The sequence below is a fragment of the Staurois parvus genome, unplaced genomic scaffold (genome assembly GCF_062004578.1).
Source record: "Staurois parvus isolate SC_StPar_1 unplaced genomic scaffold, SC_StPar_1.0 ptg000227l, whole genome shotgun sequence".
In the NCBI taxonomy this organism is placed as follows: Eukaryota; Metazoa; Chordata; class Amphibia; order Anura; family Ranidae; genus Staurois; species Staurois parvus.
Window position 1 is genome coordinate 3469353 of NW_028318023.1, and position 14489 is coordinate 3483841.

A 14489-nucleotide genomic window follows, 5' to 3' on the forward strand; every position below is an offset into this window, starting at 1 on the left:
AATACTGAGCAGGAAGAATATATTTAAAATTAAGTAAATTGGAAGAATATGTTTTACTAGTAGAACATTGTTGAGGATAATGGAGCTTGCTGCTTCCTGTCCTCAGCCCTAATATAAGGTCAGTGTCATGGCAGGGGATGGGAAAGCCTCACACAGTCTGCAACGACTATTAGTGCAGTATTTCCCTGGCCTCTGCCAAAACCTTAAATGATAGCAGGGCTGGGGACGGGCAGCAGCTGCATGCTTCTGGAATATACCAAAAGTGATTAAAAAGATTTTTCATTTCACAGGCCTATTGAAAATCAATGATTGGATCTAAAAAATGTAGAGCTTGTACTGCAAATTCAGAATATTGCTGTACAATAAAATCTCACCATGTAAACATTCCAAAGTAAGACCAGAATTACTGTTAGCTAAGAAATGTTAGCAGGCCATAACTTTTTTTTTCAAATTTCAAAGTTTCACTAGCTACTTCCTGGCAGTATTCCCACATTTAGCACCCGTGTTTAATATTTTTTGTTCTGTCTGTGAAATTCAGGTGAAGAAAAGCAACTGAGCAGTAGAACATTTAAAATAGCAGTTGGTAAAGTTTATGTTCCTTAACCATGTAGTGCAGATATCAACTTTCTTTTTTCTGCTATGAACTACATAATGAGAAAAAGCAGTTCTTCTTTGTATACCTACTTGTGTACCAGTATCCCAGCATTGCTAGAGTCAGAACTCCTCACATATACACACTTATAAGCCTAAAGATTACTTTACCCTTTTTGCTGCCAGGTCCTGTGCTCCACTTTTAAATCCAATTGGCCACACTATTTTTGCCAATTTTCTATTGCTTTTTTATTTTTCCCTTACAGCTTTCAGAGTTTGTAAAAGAACCCCCCCTTCCTCCCCCGAACCATTAATTTTATAATAGCACATGACCAGTAGAATAAAAAAAAAAGGTGATACTGATTTTTAAGGCCCTGTGATATTTGCGCAAATGTTTATCAAAATTTATTTTTGCTATAAATACATTAAAATCATTATTAGCAGATACAAACACAGCACATTTTACAAAATTCCTACTAAATGAAAAAGCTAAACCCATGTTAAATTAATAACAACAAATATGTGTAAATTTTAAATTGCACATTTTTGCGAAGTTGTGAATATCGAAGCTATGCAAACCTGTAAATAACCAACTTTCTGTAAAAATCTTTTTCACTTACAGCTTTCAGTGTTTGTAAAAAGACACCCTCAAACCATGCAGTAACTGAAAGCATAGGAGAATAAAAAGAAGATGCTACTGATTTTTTAGGCCCCTCAATAGTTGTACAAATGTTTAAAAATCACTATGTTCACTTAAAACCACTAAAGTCCTTGTCTGCACACATAAACACAACATAACTTACAAAACTCCAGCTTTGCTTCTTCACCCCGTCAGTAGCCTCTGGAGCGTGATCCGAATGTGAAACAGGCTTCAGAGGCAAGGGTGATTTAGACACATGTCTTAATCTACCCTGTTTATATATATACAGTTGCAAGAAAAAGTATGTGAACCCCTTGGGATTACGTGGAGTTTTGCATGAATTGGGCATAAAATGTGCTCTGAACGTCATCTAAGTCACAACAATAGAAGAACACAGTCTGCTGAACATAATACTACACAAACATTAGATGTTGCCATGGTTTAATTGCACATAACATGCAAACATTCACAGTGCAGGGAAGAAAAAGTATGTGAGGCCCTAGCTTAATGACTTCTCCCAGAGCTAATTGGAGCCAGGAGTGAGCCAACCTTGACTCCAATCAGTGTGATGATATTGAATGTGTTGCTGACAGCTGTCCTGCCCTTAAAAGACACACACCTGTTTTGGGTTTACTGGTTTCAAGAAGCACTGTCTGATGTGAACCATGCCTCGCAGAAAAGAGCTCTCAGAAGACCTACGACCAAGAATTGTTGACTTGCATGAAGCTGGAAAGGGTTACAAAAGTATCTCCAAAAGCCTTGATGTTCATGTGTCCACGGTAAGACAGACTGTCTACAAATGGAGAAAGTTTAGCACTGTTGCTACTCTCCGTAGGTGTGGTTGTCCTGTAAAAATGACTGCAAGAGCACAGCGCAGAATGCTGCATGAGGTAAAGAAGAATCCCAGAGTGTCAGCTAAAGACCTATCGAAATCTCTGGCACATGCTAACATTTTTGTTGACACATCTACAATAAGGAAAACATTAAACAAGAATGGAGTACATGGGAGGACACCACAGAGGAAGCCATTGCTGTCCAAAAAGAATATTGCAGTACGTTTGAAGTTTGCAAAAGAGCACCTGGATGTTCCACAGCACTACTGGCAAAATATACTGTGGACAGATGAAACCAAGATTGAGTTGTTTGGGAAGAACACACAACACTATGTGTGGAGAAAAAAAGGCACAGCACACCAACATCAAAACCTCATCCCCACTGTAAAACATGGCGGAGGGAGCATCATGGTTTGGGGCTGCTTTGCTGCCTCAGGGCCTGGACGGATTGTTGTCATTGATGGGAAAATGAATTCCAGAGTTTATCAAGACATTTTGCAGGAAAACGTATGACCATCTGTCCGCCAACAGAAGCTCCGCAGAGGATGGGTGATGCAACAGGACAATGACCCAAAGCATACAAGTAATTCAACAAAACAATGGCTGCAACAGCACAGAATACGCCTTCTGGAGTGGCCCAGTCAGACCAGACATCCCAAGAATATTGCTACACTGAAACAGTTTTGTGAAGAGGAGTGGTCCAAAATTACTCCAGATCGTTGTGCAGGTCTGATCTGCAACTACAGGAAACGTTTGGTTGTGGTTATTGCTGCCAAAGGAGGGTCAAGCAGTTATTAAGTCCAAAGGTTCACATACTTTTTCCTCCCTGCACTGTGAATGTTTACATGTTATGTGCAATTAAACCATGGCAACATCTAATGTTTGTGTAGTATTATGTTCAGCAGACTGTGTTCTTCTATTGTTGTGACTTAGATGACGTTCAGAGCACATTTTATGCCCAATTCATGCAAAACTCCACATAATCCCAAGGGGTTCACATACTTTTTCTTGCAACTGTATATATATATTTTACAATTTTACTTTTTTTGGTTATTGTTTTTCATTTCTCTTTTTGAGAAAAAGAAAGGGACTGAAGACAGTTCCTTTCTCTGCAGCCTGAGCTGCACTATAAATGAATGAATAGATGTCTCTGTATAGAGATTCCTATTCATTCACAAACTGAAGTTTACATAGTTTACTATGCTTCAGTGATGAATGGACACAGAAGCAGCAGGTATTGATCGCTATCTGTGTTCATTCACAAAAGGAAGGGGGCCAGCAGCACTGCATAGAGGGGCCGCTAGTGATCAGTAAGGGGGGGGCAATGAAGGGGGGGGGTCTTGACGGGGATTGTTTACATATTTTTACTCCCTGTGGCTCCAGTGTAGCACATTAAACTTGCGAGAGAGGCAGAGGAGGGAAGCCGGTAATTGCATGGGAGCCACAGGGGATGGGTGTTGAAAGAGGGGGATGCTGGGGGGAAGGAAGTCAGAGCTGGGACAGCAGAGGAGGGGGATCGTAAGGGGGGGACATTTTAACGGCCAGTGCAGGGATGTGTGGAGGGGCAGCAGGAAGCAGGGGGAGAGAGGCAGAGGAGCAGCAGGTGAGGGGTGGGGCATACTTTAGGTGAAAATCTCTGATCAGTGGCTTGTTAACCGGTAATCAAAACTATTGGCTTGTTCAGCAGTGTCTGCTCAACAGTTCTGCAAGTGACCATGAGCTTAGAGCAAAAGGAGTAATGGCAGGTTCGTACAGTGTAGGACTTGGCCAGCTAGAAGCAGTGCTGTAGATCTATATATACCGTATGGACCTGACAGCAAATGGGTTAAACTCCTCAAAAATATTATAATTTTTTCTAAAAGCTGAGACCCTGAAACAAAATGGTAACAATTGTATGACGCACAATATTCGCACTGCAATTTATATTTTCAGTTAAAACACACTCAAATTAACTTTAATGTGCACAAGCACAATAATACCCATGGGATTGTACACCCCATTATCACCCATCATAACATAACAACATATCTAAATAATAAAGTAAACACACATAAAGGGGATTGTAGAAAATTTTAGGCCGTGGACCCTATATAGGATTTAAATCAGTTTTAATTATAATATAAACCTTAACCACATTCCCTCCAGAGGATTTAGCCCCTTCCTGACCAAGTCATTTTTTGCAATATGGCGCAATACGGCGCTACATTATTTTAACTGACAATTGCATGGTCATGCAACGCTGCACCCAAATTAAATTTATATCCTTTTTTCCTACGAGTTGAGCTTTCTTTTGGTGGTATTTGATCGTCTGTGCGTTTTTTTCTTTTTTGGGCTATTTTTTCCAGTAAAAACATTTAAAAAATCAAATTTAAGCCAAAATTTATTCTGCTACATGTCTTTGGTAAAAAAAATCCCAATACGTCTAAATTAATTGGTTTACGTGAAAGTTATAGCGTTTACAAGTGGCGGTATATATACAAATGGCGGTAAAACATCCCCAGTGACACCAATACAGTGATCAGTGCTAATAAAAAGCACTGACACTGTACTAATGGCACTGGGCAGGAAGGGGTTAACATCTGGGGAGATAAAGGGTTAACTGTGTGCTGTTTTATTTTGTGCTGTGTGTGTCTTTCACTGTCAGAACATTGCTTTGTATTGCTCTGCTATGCAGAGCAATACAAAGCAATGTGCAGGAGCTGACAGGGGAGAGATCTGTATTGTTTACATACTGTTCTCTCCCCCATCAGTGATATTTGGTGATCGTCAGGTGTAGGTGGGGAATCACTGGCCAGGACCCAGTGATCGACAGCTGAGGCCGTACTGCGGGCATTCTGACAATGGGAGGGAACTAACCGTCACTGACATCACCAGTGACCCTAATACAGTGATCAGTGCTATTAAAAATCACTGACACTATACTAATGGCACTGGGCAGGAAGGGGTTAACATGTGGGGCTATCAAAGGGTTAACTGTGTCTTGTTTGCTTACTGGGCTGTGTGTGTGCTTCACTTAAGAACACTGCTTTTTATGGCTGTGCTATACACAGCCATGCAAAGCAGTGTGCAGGAACTGACAGGGAAGAGAACTGTTTTGCTTGCAAACAGTTCTCCTCCCCATCGGAGATGCTCGGCAATCACCAGGCGCCGGTGAGTAATCACTGACCGGGACCCAGTGATTGACTGCAGCGGCATGAATAGAGGCACGGGTAGGGCTCGTGCGCCTCCTACCCGGAAGTGCAAAATCACATATATATACGTGATTTTGCGCACTCGTGCTGCCCTGTAGTAGTACTTCTGCTATAGGGTGGACAGGAAGTAGTTAACCTTTAATCACTATGGGTTAAGGTTTTCCCCACTTCTTCCCCCCTTCCTTACCAGGTCATTTTTTGCTGTTTTGCTGTGATATAAATTAAAAAAAGACAGAAAATTAAAAAACAAAAACCTATATTTTCTATATTCTGTTATAAGAAATATCCAATAAACTCAGGTTTAGGTTTAAATTTAGGCCAAAATATATTCTGCTCCATGTCTTTGGTAAAAAAAAAATCCCAATAGGTGTATATTAATTAGTTGTCGTGAAAGTTATAGTGTCTGCAAATTATGGTATACATAGTATTGGAATTTACACAACTTTTACTTTCTGACTGCCTACCACATTTCTTGAGGTGCTAAAATGCCAGGGCAGTACACAAACCCCCAAAATGTCCCCTTTTTGGAAAGTAGACACCCCAAGAAATTTGCTCAGAGTCATGTTTAGTCCATGGAGGATTTTATTTTTTGCCACAAATTTTTGTAAAATTACAAAAATGTATTTTTTTTTAAACATGGTTGCCACTTAAATGATATATTGCTCACATATGCCAAGGAAATATATGGAATAACACCCCAAAAAACATTCTGATACTTTTTCCAAGTATGGGGATACCACACGTGAGAGACTTTTTGGCAGCCTAGCCACATACAGCCCCTCAAAATCCAATGACTACCTTTAGACTTTGAAATGGCATATTTCCTTATTGTACTTGCTCACTGCCTAGCACTGTTTCAGAGGCTCTGAAATGCCAGGATAGTAAAAACATCCCTGAAATGACCCATTTTTGGAAAGTAGACACCCCAAGGAATTTAAGAAGATGCATGGTGAGTATTTTTCAGATATTTTTGTCACAGGGTTTTGAAAAAGAAAAAAAAAAGGAAAAAATAATTTTTGATTTCTTTCTTAAATTTTCCAAAAATGTGCCCATATATTGCCTAATAGTTTAATAAAATATAATGTTACACTGAGTAACTAGACACCAAACTTGACATGCTTTAAAAGTGCTCATGCCCGCCCAACAGTGTCAAACTACGTAAATTTTTAATATCCATAGGCAGCGCTTAAAAAGCCTTTACAGGCTTCCCATTTAGATTTACACTTTGCACAGGAGGTTTAATGGTAGAATTACTGCCCTCGATCTGACGTTCCTGGTGATACCTCACTTGCATGGTGCAATCTCTGTTTACATAGCCTTTGCGGACGAGCACGGGGGAAGGGGGGATCTTTTTTATTATTAATATTTATTTTCCTTATTTTAGTTTTACACTGTCCCTTTAATTTTTTTTTTCATCACTTATTGTTATCACAGGGAATGTAAATAGGCAATAGGCAGTGGCAGGTACTCTTTTATGAGAAATATGGGGTCTATTAGATTCTAGCTCTCGCCTCTGCCCTTAAAGCATATGATCACACCAAGATTGCTGTGATCATTTGCTCTCTCAATTTTTTAAATGGCGCTGTTTATATCCAGGGAAACCAAAATTATGAAATACTCATTGCTACCGGTTTCTTAGACCATAGAGATGATTGGAGCCATTCCAGTCCCTGATCAGCTCCATGGTCAGTCAGAGGAACCGCCGGCTGCATTCTCGGGTTCCCCAGAGGGACGGAAGAGCCCAAGAAAGCCGTGGAAGGCGGTGTAAGGGGGGGTGTCTTTCTGCTGCTTGTAAAAGCTAATTGGCCCCTTGGATTGCTTTAACATGTTAGCCAACTGCCAACTGAAAAAAAAGATACCAGTATGATGCCTGTAGAGGCAAAAGGTGGACTTTGATGAGGGAAAATAACAAAGGGGAGAGCAGTTGTGAAAGCAGGCCAAAAGATCCAAAAGGAAGGCTGGTTATAATCTAGAGGTGAGTCCAGCTGACAGAGCTGAGGTAAATGTTGACTCTGCCCAGTGACAGGAGAGGATAGACAGGGGAATGGTTACACCATTGGCCAGATATTTTCCTGCCAATGATTTGTCACCAGTCCAGCAGTCAACTGACTGAAGATCTGCCCAGTGGCTGAGGTAAATCCTCCTAGCAACAGCAAGGCAGCTTGTGACCTGAAACACAAAACAGAAAGAACCAGCAAAAGCAGCCCAGGGAGACATATACTTAACAATCATCATAGCTCTCTATTAATAATAGAATTTATTTAAAAACAAATGGGTGATAGGGTTAAAAACCCCATAGGGCCACGTCTCTAAATTTTTCTTTGTGGTCCTCACATTCACTTTATATTCAAAAGAGGAGGTTGCACCAAAAAAAAAAAAAGATACCAAACATGTCAAGCCTCAAGATTGTGTCTCTAAAATGGTGAAAAACTGTGATACTCAAAATTGTCCATACGGGATGGATCAAAAACCTGTATGACTCATCAATTTAGCATTAACAGTAAATGATGGCCCTAGAACTATTGCTTTCATACCAGTGTGAGTGTGATGTGTGTGTGGAGCAATTTCCTTTTCTCATGTTAATGTTTGGAGGAGGGGGCTCCTTTTTTTTCTTATTGCTAATAACCCCTATAAATCATACACTATATTGCCAAAAGTATTGGGACGCCTGCCTTTACATGCACATGAGCTTCATTGGCATCCGAGTCTTAGTCCGTAGGATTCAGTATTGAGTTGGCCCCCTTTGCAGCTATAACAGTTTCAACTCTTCTGGGAAGGCTGTCCACAAGGTTTAGGATTGTGTCTATGGGAATGTTTGACCATTCTTCCAAAAGTGCATTTGTGAGTTCAGGCACTGATGTTGGACGAAAAGGCCAGGCTCGCAGTCTCCGCTGTAATTCATCCCAAAGGTTTTCTATCGGGTTGAGGTCAGGACTTTGTGCAGTCCAGTCAAGTTCCTCCATCCCATGTTGTTATGAACCTTGCTTTGTTCACTGGTGCGCAGTCATATTGGAAGAGGAAGGGGCCATCCCCAAACTGTTTCCACAAAGTTGGGAGCATGAAATTGTTCAAAATGTCTTGGTATGCGATTGGGCCCTGGCGTTCTGCCACCGGGCTCCGAGAAAAGGGTTCCCGGGCTTGGGGCTGCTCAGTCCAAAATGCCTGGGCCTATTTTTTGTCCCTGTCCAGTCCTGCCTCCCACCAATGGGCCAAGGAAAAAAGGAGCAATGTGGGAGGAGGGGGCAAATGTCAATCTCCTTGCATGAGAGCTGAGACTGGACCTATGGGCCTATAGGAGTGTGCAGCCTGTTCCTCCAAGGTGCCAATGATGTTATAGTAACAGAAAAGGCTGCACTTTGGTCCAGGAGCAGCAAAACAGCTGGAGAGATGACAATACTGTGGCTATTTCAAAATCTGCATACAGCAAGCAAACATTGAACTGAAAATCTGGCATGATCACTAGGTTTATCTTATGAAAACAAGAGAGATAAAAAAAAAAAAACTTTATGTATTTGCCATACATACAGTTTAAATCTTTAAGAGTTCAGGAAGCAGTGACAGCAGGTGGTGGTAGACCAAATAAGTTTGTGTCAGATTATAAGTGGTTTTTAAATTTATTACAGGTATTTGTATAGAACCCACAATTTCTGAAGTGCTTTACATATACATTGTACGTTCACAAAGTTACATAGTTAGTCTGGCCTGAAAAAAAGACAAAAGTCCATCCAGTTCAACCATAAAAAAAAAAAGTTATAATCCTACAGCCGCAGTTGATCCAGAGCAAGGCAAAAAACCCAGCAAAGCATGACCAAATTTGCTCCTGCAGGGGAAAAATTCCTTCCTGCTCCCCCGAGATATTCCGTAGATCAAATTTACCTATAAATGTCAGTGACCAGTTATATTCTGTGTATCCAAGAAAGAATCCAGGCCTTTTTTAAAGCAGTCGACTGAGCTGGCCAGAACCAACTCTTGAGGGAGTCTATTCCACATTCTCACAGCTCTTACTGTGAAGAAACCTTTCCGTTTTTGAAGATTACATTTATTTTCCTCCAAATGTACAGAGTGCCCCCTTGTCCTCTGTGATGACCTCAGGGTGAATAACTCTACACTGAGTTCCCTATATGAACCACTGATGTATTTATACATGTTGATTGTATTCCCCCTTAATCTCCCCTTCTCAAGAATAAATTCACTTCCTCTAATCTTTCCTCATAGCTGATCTCCTCCATGCCTCTTATCAGTTTGGTCACCCTTCTCTGTACTTTCTCCAGTTCCCCAATGTTCTTTTTGTGAATTGGTGCCCAAAACTGAACTGCATATTCCAGATGAGGTGTTACTAATGATTTGTACAGGGGTAATATGATATCTCCCTCTCTGGAGTCTATACTTCTTTTAATACAAGAGAGGATTCTGCTCGCTTTAGAAACCGCAGCTTGGCATTGCATGCCATTATTAAGCTTGCGATCTACCAGAACTCTCAGATCTTTTTCCACCATTGATTCCCCCAGTTGTACTCCCCCTAGTATGTATGATGCATGCATATTCTTAGCCCCCAAGTGCATTACCTTACATTTATCAACATTAAACCTCATTTGCCACATAGTTCCCTAATTAAACAGTGCATTGAGGTAGGCTTGTAAATTGAAGACATCCTGTAAGGACGTTATTCCACTGCACAGCTTGGTGTTGTCTGCAAAGATTGAAATGGTATTTATAATCCCAGACCCTATATTGTTTATAAATATATTAAAATGTAAGGATCCCAACACTGGACCTTGGGGTACACCACAGACAACCCTAGACCATGCAGAGTATGATTCATTAACCTCTACTTTTTGAATACGATATTTTAGCCAGTTTTCTATCCATTTACATATGGATTTTTCCAAGCCTGTAGACTTTACCTTACACATTAGCTGTGTCTGGGGAACTGTGCAAACGCTTTTTCAAAATCCAAGTATACCACGTCCACCACCACCCCTCTGTCCAAGGTTTTGCTCACCCCCACATAAAAGGAAATCAGATTTCTTTGACAACTTCTGTCTTTCATGAATCCATGCTGTCCGTTTCTTAAAATATTTTTTCCAGCAAGAACTCATCTATGTGGTCTTTTATTAAACTCTCCAGTATCTTCCCAACTATAGATGTTAAATAACAGGTCTATAATTGCTTGGTAAAGATTTTTACTCCTTTTTAAATATAGGAACAACATTGGCCTTAAGCCAATCCAGTGGTACTATGCCAGTCATTAAAGAGTCCCTAAAAATTAGAAACAATGGCTTTGAAATGAAAGAGCTGAATTCTTAAAGGACCCGTGGGTGTATGCCATCTGGTCAAGGTGCTTTATTCACATTTATTCTGTCTAAAAATTTCTGGATGATATCAGTTGTGAGCCAATGTGGATCATCTGGAGCTGTGTCAATACCATGCCCATTATGGACAAGAGCTCCCCCATGCTCCTTTCTATACACAGAGATGAAGAAGGTATTTAATAAATTTGCCTTCTCTTTGTCCCCAGTCACCCACTCTAGATTATTTTGTAAAGGGCGTACATGCTTGGGCCAGACCTTTTTACTATTAACATATTTGAAGAATTTTTGGGGGTTTGTCCTGCTATCTTTTGCAATCTGTCATTTATTTACAATTTTTTCTGCCTTTATTTCCTTTTTGCATATTCTGTTATATTCTTTGTAATATTTAAACAATAGCATTCCTTCATATTTATATTTAATAAAAGCTCTTTTCTTGTTATACATAGCTTTTTTTAACTTTGGCCATAAGCCACATAGGTTTTATTTTTAGCCTTTTAAACTTGTTGCCCATGGGAATATATTTTGCAGTGTGTTTACATACGATCTTTTTGAAGAACTCCCATTTCTGTGTTGTGTTCATCGATGCCAATATTCCCTTCCAGTTTATGTCTTGGTGAGCAGCTCTCAGCCTTGGAAAATTAGCTCTCTTAAAGTTGAGCGTTTTTATGTTTCCTGTATGTGCTTGATGTTTACAGCTAACAATAAATGAAATCATGTTATGTTCACTGCTACCCAGATGTTCTTTTCTATGGACATTCATAATAAGCTCTGCCTGGTTTGAGATTACCAGGTCCAGCAGAGCATCATTCCTAGTTGGGGCCTTTATGAACTGTACCATAAAATTGTCCTGTAGTAGGTTTAAACATCTGTGCACTTTAACTGTTCCTGCAGTACCATTACTCCAGTCAATTTCCGGGAAGTTAAAATTCCCCATTATTATCATAACTGTCCCAGCCCTTGCAGCCCTTTTGATCTGTGCAAGGAGCAGAGTCTCCACCTCCTCAATAACACTGGGTGGCCTATAACAAACTCTAATGATCACCTTTGTAGTATGCACCCCTGTGTGCAGTTCCACCCAAAATGCTTCAGCCTCATCACACTCTCCATCAACTAGGTCCTCTTTCACATTCGCTCTGAGATCACGTCTCACATAGAGACAGAAACCACCACCTTTCCTTTTTACCCTGTCTCTCCGAAAGAGAACATAGCCAGGAACATTAATGGACCAGTCATGTGAAGAATGAAGCCAAGATTCAGCAAAATAAATCATAGTTCTGTTCATGCACCAAAGCTTCCAACTCACCTATTTTGCTTGGCAGACTTCAGGCATTGGTGAACAAAAACTTTAATTCATTGACACTTTGTGCACATATATTTTGCATATTTTTTATTTTCGTACAAATAGTACCAATTCCAATGGTTGTTTGTAACATGGGAACTTTATTATCATCTGCCATAGCCCTCCCCCCATCTTTCCCCATTCCACCCACCAATAAGGACTGACCCCTGTCTGATCTGTCTACCCTATTATAATCTAATTCTCTCTCCCCCCTTGGTCCTAGTTTAAATACTCCTCCAGCCTCCCCATAAAACTCACCCCCAGCACAGCAGACCCCCTTCCATTTAGGTGCAAACCATCTCTAGCATATAGGTTGCACCCCAATGAAAAGTCAGCCCAGTGCTCTAGAAACCTAAATCTTTACCTCTTACACCAGGTCTTTAGCCATGCATTTAGTTCTCTAATTTCCCCCTGTCTTTCCTGACTTGTGCTTGACACAGGTAATATTTCAGAGGTCATCGGAGGTCCTTCCCTTTAACTTGCAGCCTAGTTCTTTAAATCGATTCTTAAGGAGCCGCCACCTTCCATGTATTCTGTCATTGGTTCCAACATGGACCAAGACAGCTGGGTCATGCCAAGCCTCTCCCAGTAATTTATCAACCCAGTCCAACACATGCCAAACCCTGGCACCAGGGAGATATCAAACCATTCGGTTAAGGCGATCCTGGTGAAAAATTATTCTATCAGTCCTTCTGATAATAGAATCCCCTACTACCACCAGCTATCTAGGCCTTCATACACTACCCTCACCACCCCTCCCAGATGGTCTGCCCTCCCGGCTGTTAGGGATATCAGTGACATCCAGGGCTGCCACCCCTGAGCTTGCCATCCCCACATCTTCACCCAACTTGGCAAATCTGTTTGGGTGCACAAACCCAGGGCAGGCTTTCCTTTTCTGTGAGCCCCTGCCACTCTCTCTCGTTACAGTAACCCATCTTCCTACCTGATAATTCTGATTAGCCCCTCCGCCCTCCACATCAATCCCATTAGCTACCTGCTCAGGGAGCAGAACAGCCATTTTGAGGTTGTCGGTTCTGCCCAGTGTTGCAACTTGCTCCCCCAGATAACGCGAGCTTCTAGATGGGCAATCCGCTCACATCTGTCGCAGCGGTATCCATTCTGGAGCTGTTGCTCCATTGTTCCATACATGCGGCACAAAACCTTCAACCCTGCCAGCACTCATATCCCAGTTCCAATATTAATATTTCTAATAAGAAATATCAGTTGTCACTTACAGGTTAGTAGACTCTTTTTATAATCTGCTGTTTTCAACTCCAGTTTTTTAACGCCACTTAATCAAATGCCCACTTAGTCAAAGGTCCAGCAAGCAAAATACAGGCAAGCTCAAGTATAAGCAAGCTCACAGTGAGCTCTACAGAAAATTTATATAGTACCTCTATCACCTGTGACCAATTGACCCCTCCCCTTAATTAGCAGACTGAAGGAAAGCAAGAAAAAAATGCTATTTAAAAAGTGACAGTAAAAGTGATTTAAAAAAGTAAAAGCTTCTAACAAGACCCAAAGAAGAAAATAAAACAACTACAAGCATCAGCAATCACCAGCAGTCAAAAGTAAAACTGTTTTTCACTCTCCACTCAATTTTCCCACTCTTTTTAGCTATCAGCCAGCAAAATGTGCCAGACCACATCAGTCCCTGCCCTCAAGGAGCTTACAATCTAAGATCCCTAACTCATATTCGTACATACACATGCTAGGGCCAATTTAGACAGGAGCCAATTAACCTACTAGCATGTCTTTGGAGAGTGGGAGGAAACCCATAGAGACACAGGGAGAACATGCACATTCCAGGGAGCTGACACTGCAGTTGGTATTTGAACCTACAATCTTAGTGCTGCTAGGTGGAAGTGCTAACCACGTAGCCACCGTGCTGTGTTTTAGTGCTGTAACTTGGGTTTTTGTAAGAGGGATAGTAGTTTAGAGAGATTGCCTAAAGACAATATTTGGTGTTATGTCCTCTTTAGGTATTTTTTGTGTTTTTTCAAAATGTCACACTAAAAAAACGAAGTTAATGTTAAAAATATGAAATGTTCACTGAGTCAGAAGTGTCCTATTATATGCCTGTGACCACATGTAGGCTGCATTCATTTGCTGTTGTGGGCTTTTAACCTTTCTGTCCCAATTGTTTACAGCAGGAGCCAGCGCTTCTCTCCTTTATTTATCATTATCAATCTCGGTTTTTTTCACCTTTGTTTCCACTAAGCACCCTCCTCCATTTCTTAGTTTGCACTAAGACATATATTTTAAGGGTCTCTCACTTTCCTGCAGCTGTAGCTGCAGAGGATCCTAATCTCTTAGCTTTACCACTACTATCCTGCCAAATACAGCTTAGTAGAATTCTAATTAACCCCCAGCACTCTGTCCTGCTAAGATCCCGCTTAAATGTTAAAGAGACATGCAAGAAAAAGTGACAGTTATCTGATACAGGCATCCCCAGAGTCCTTTATTCTCACCTTACCCGCACTCCCTCGCAGCTCCTTGCTCCTCCACAGTCAGCATAAATATGAATGCTAAAAAATATTTCACACCCACTAGTTCATATTTATGGAGTAATTTATGCAGTTA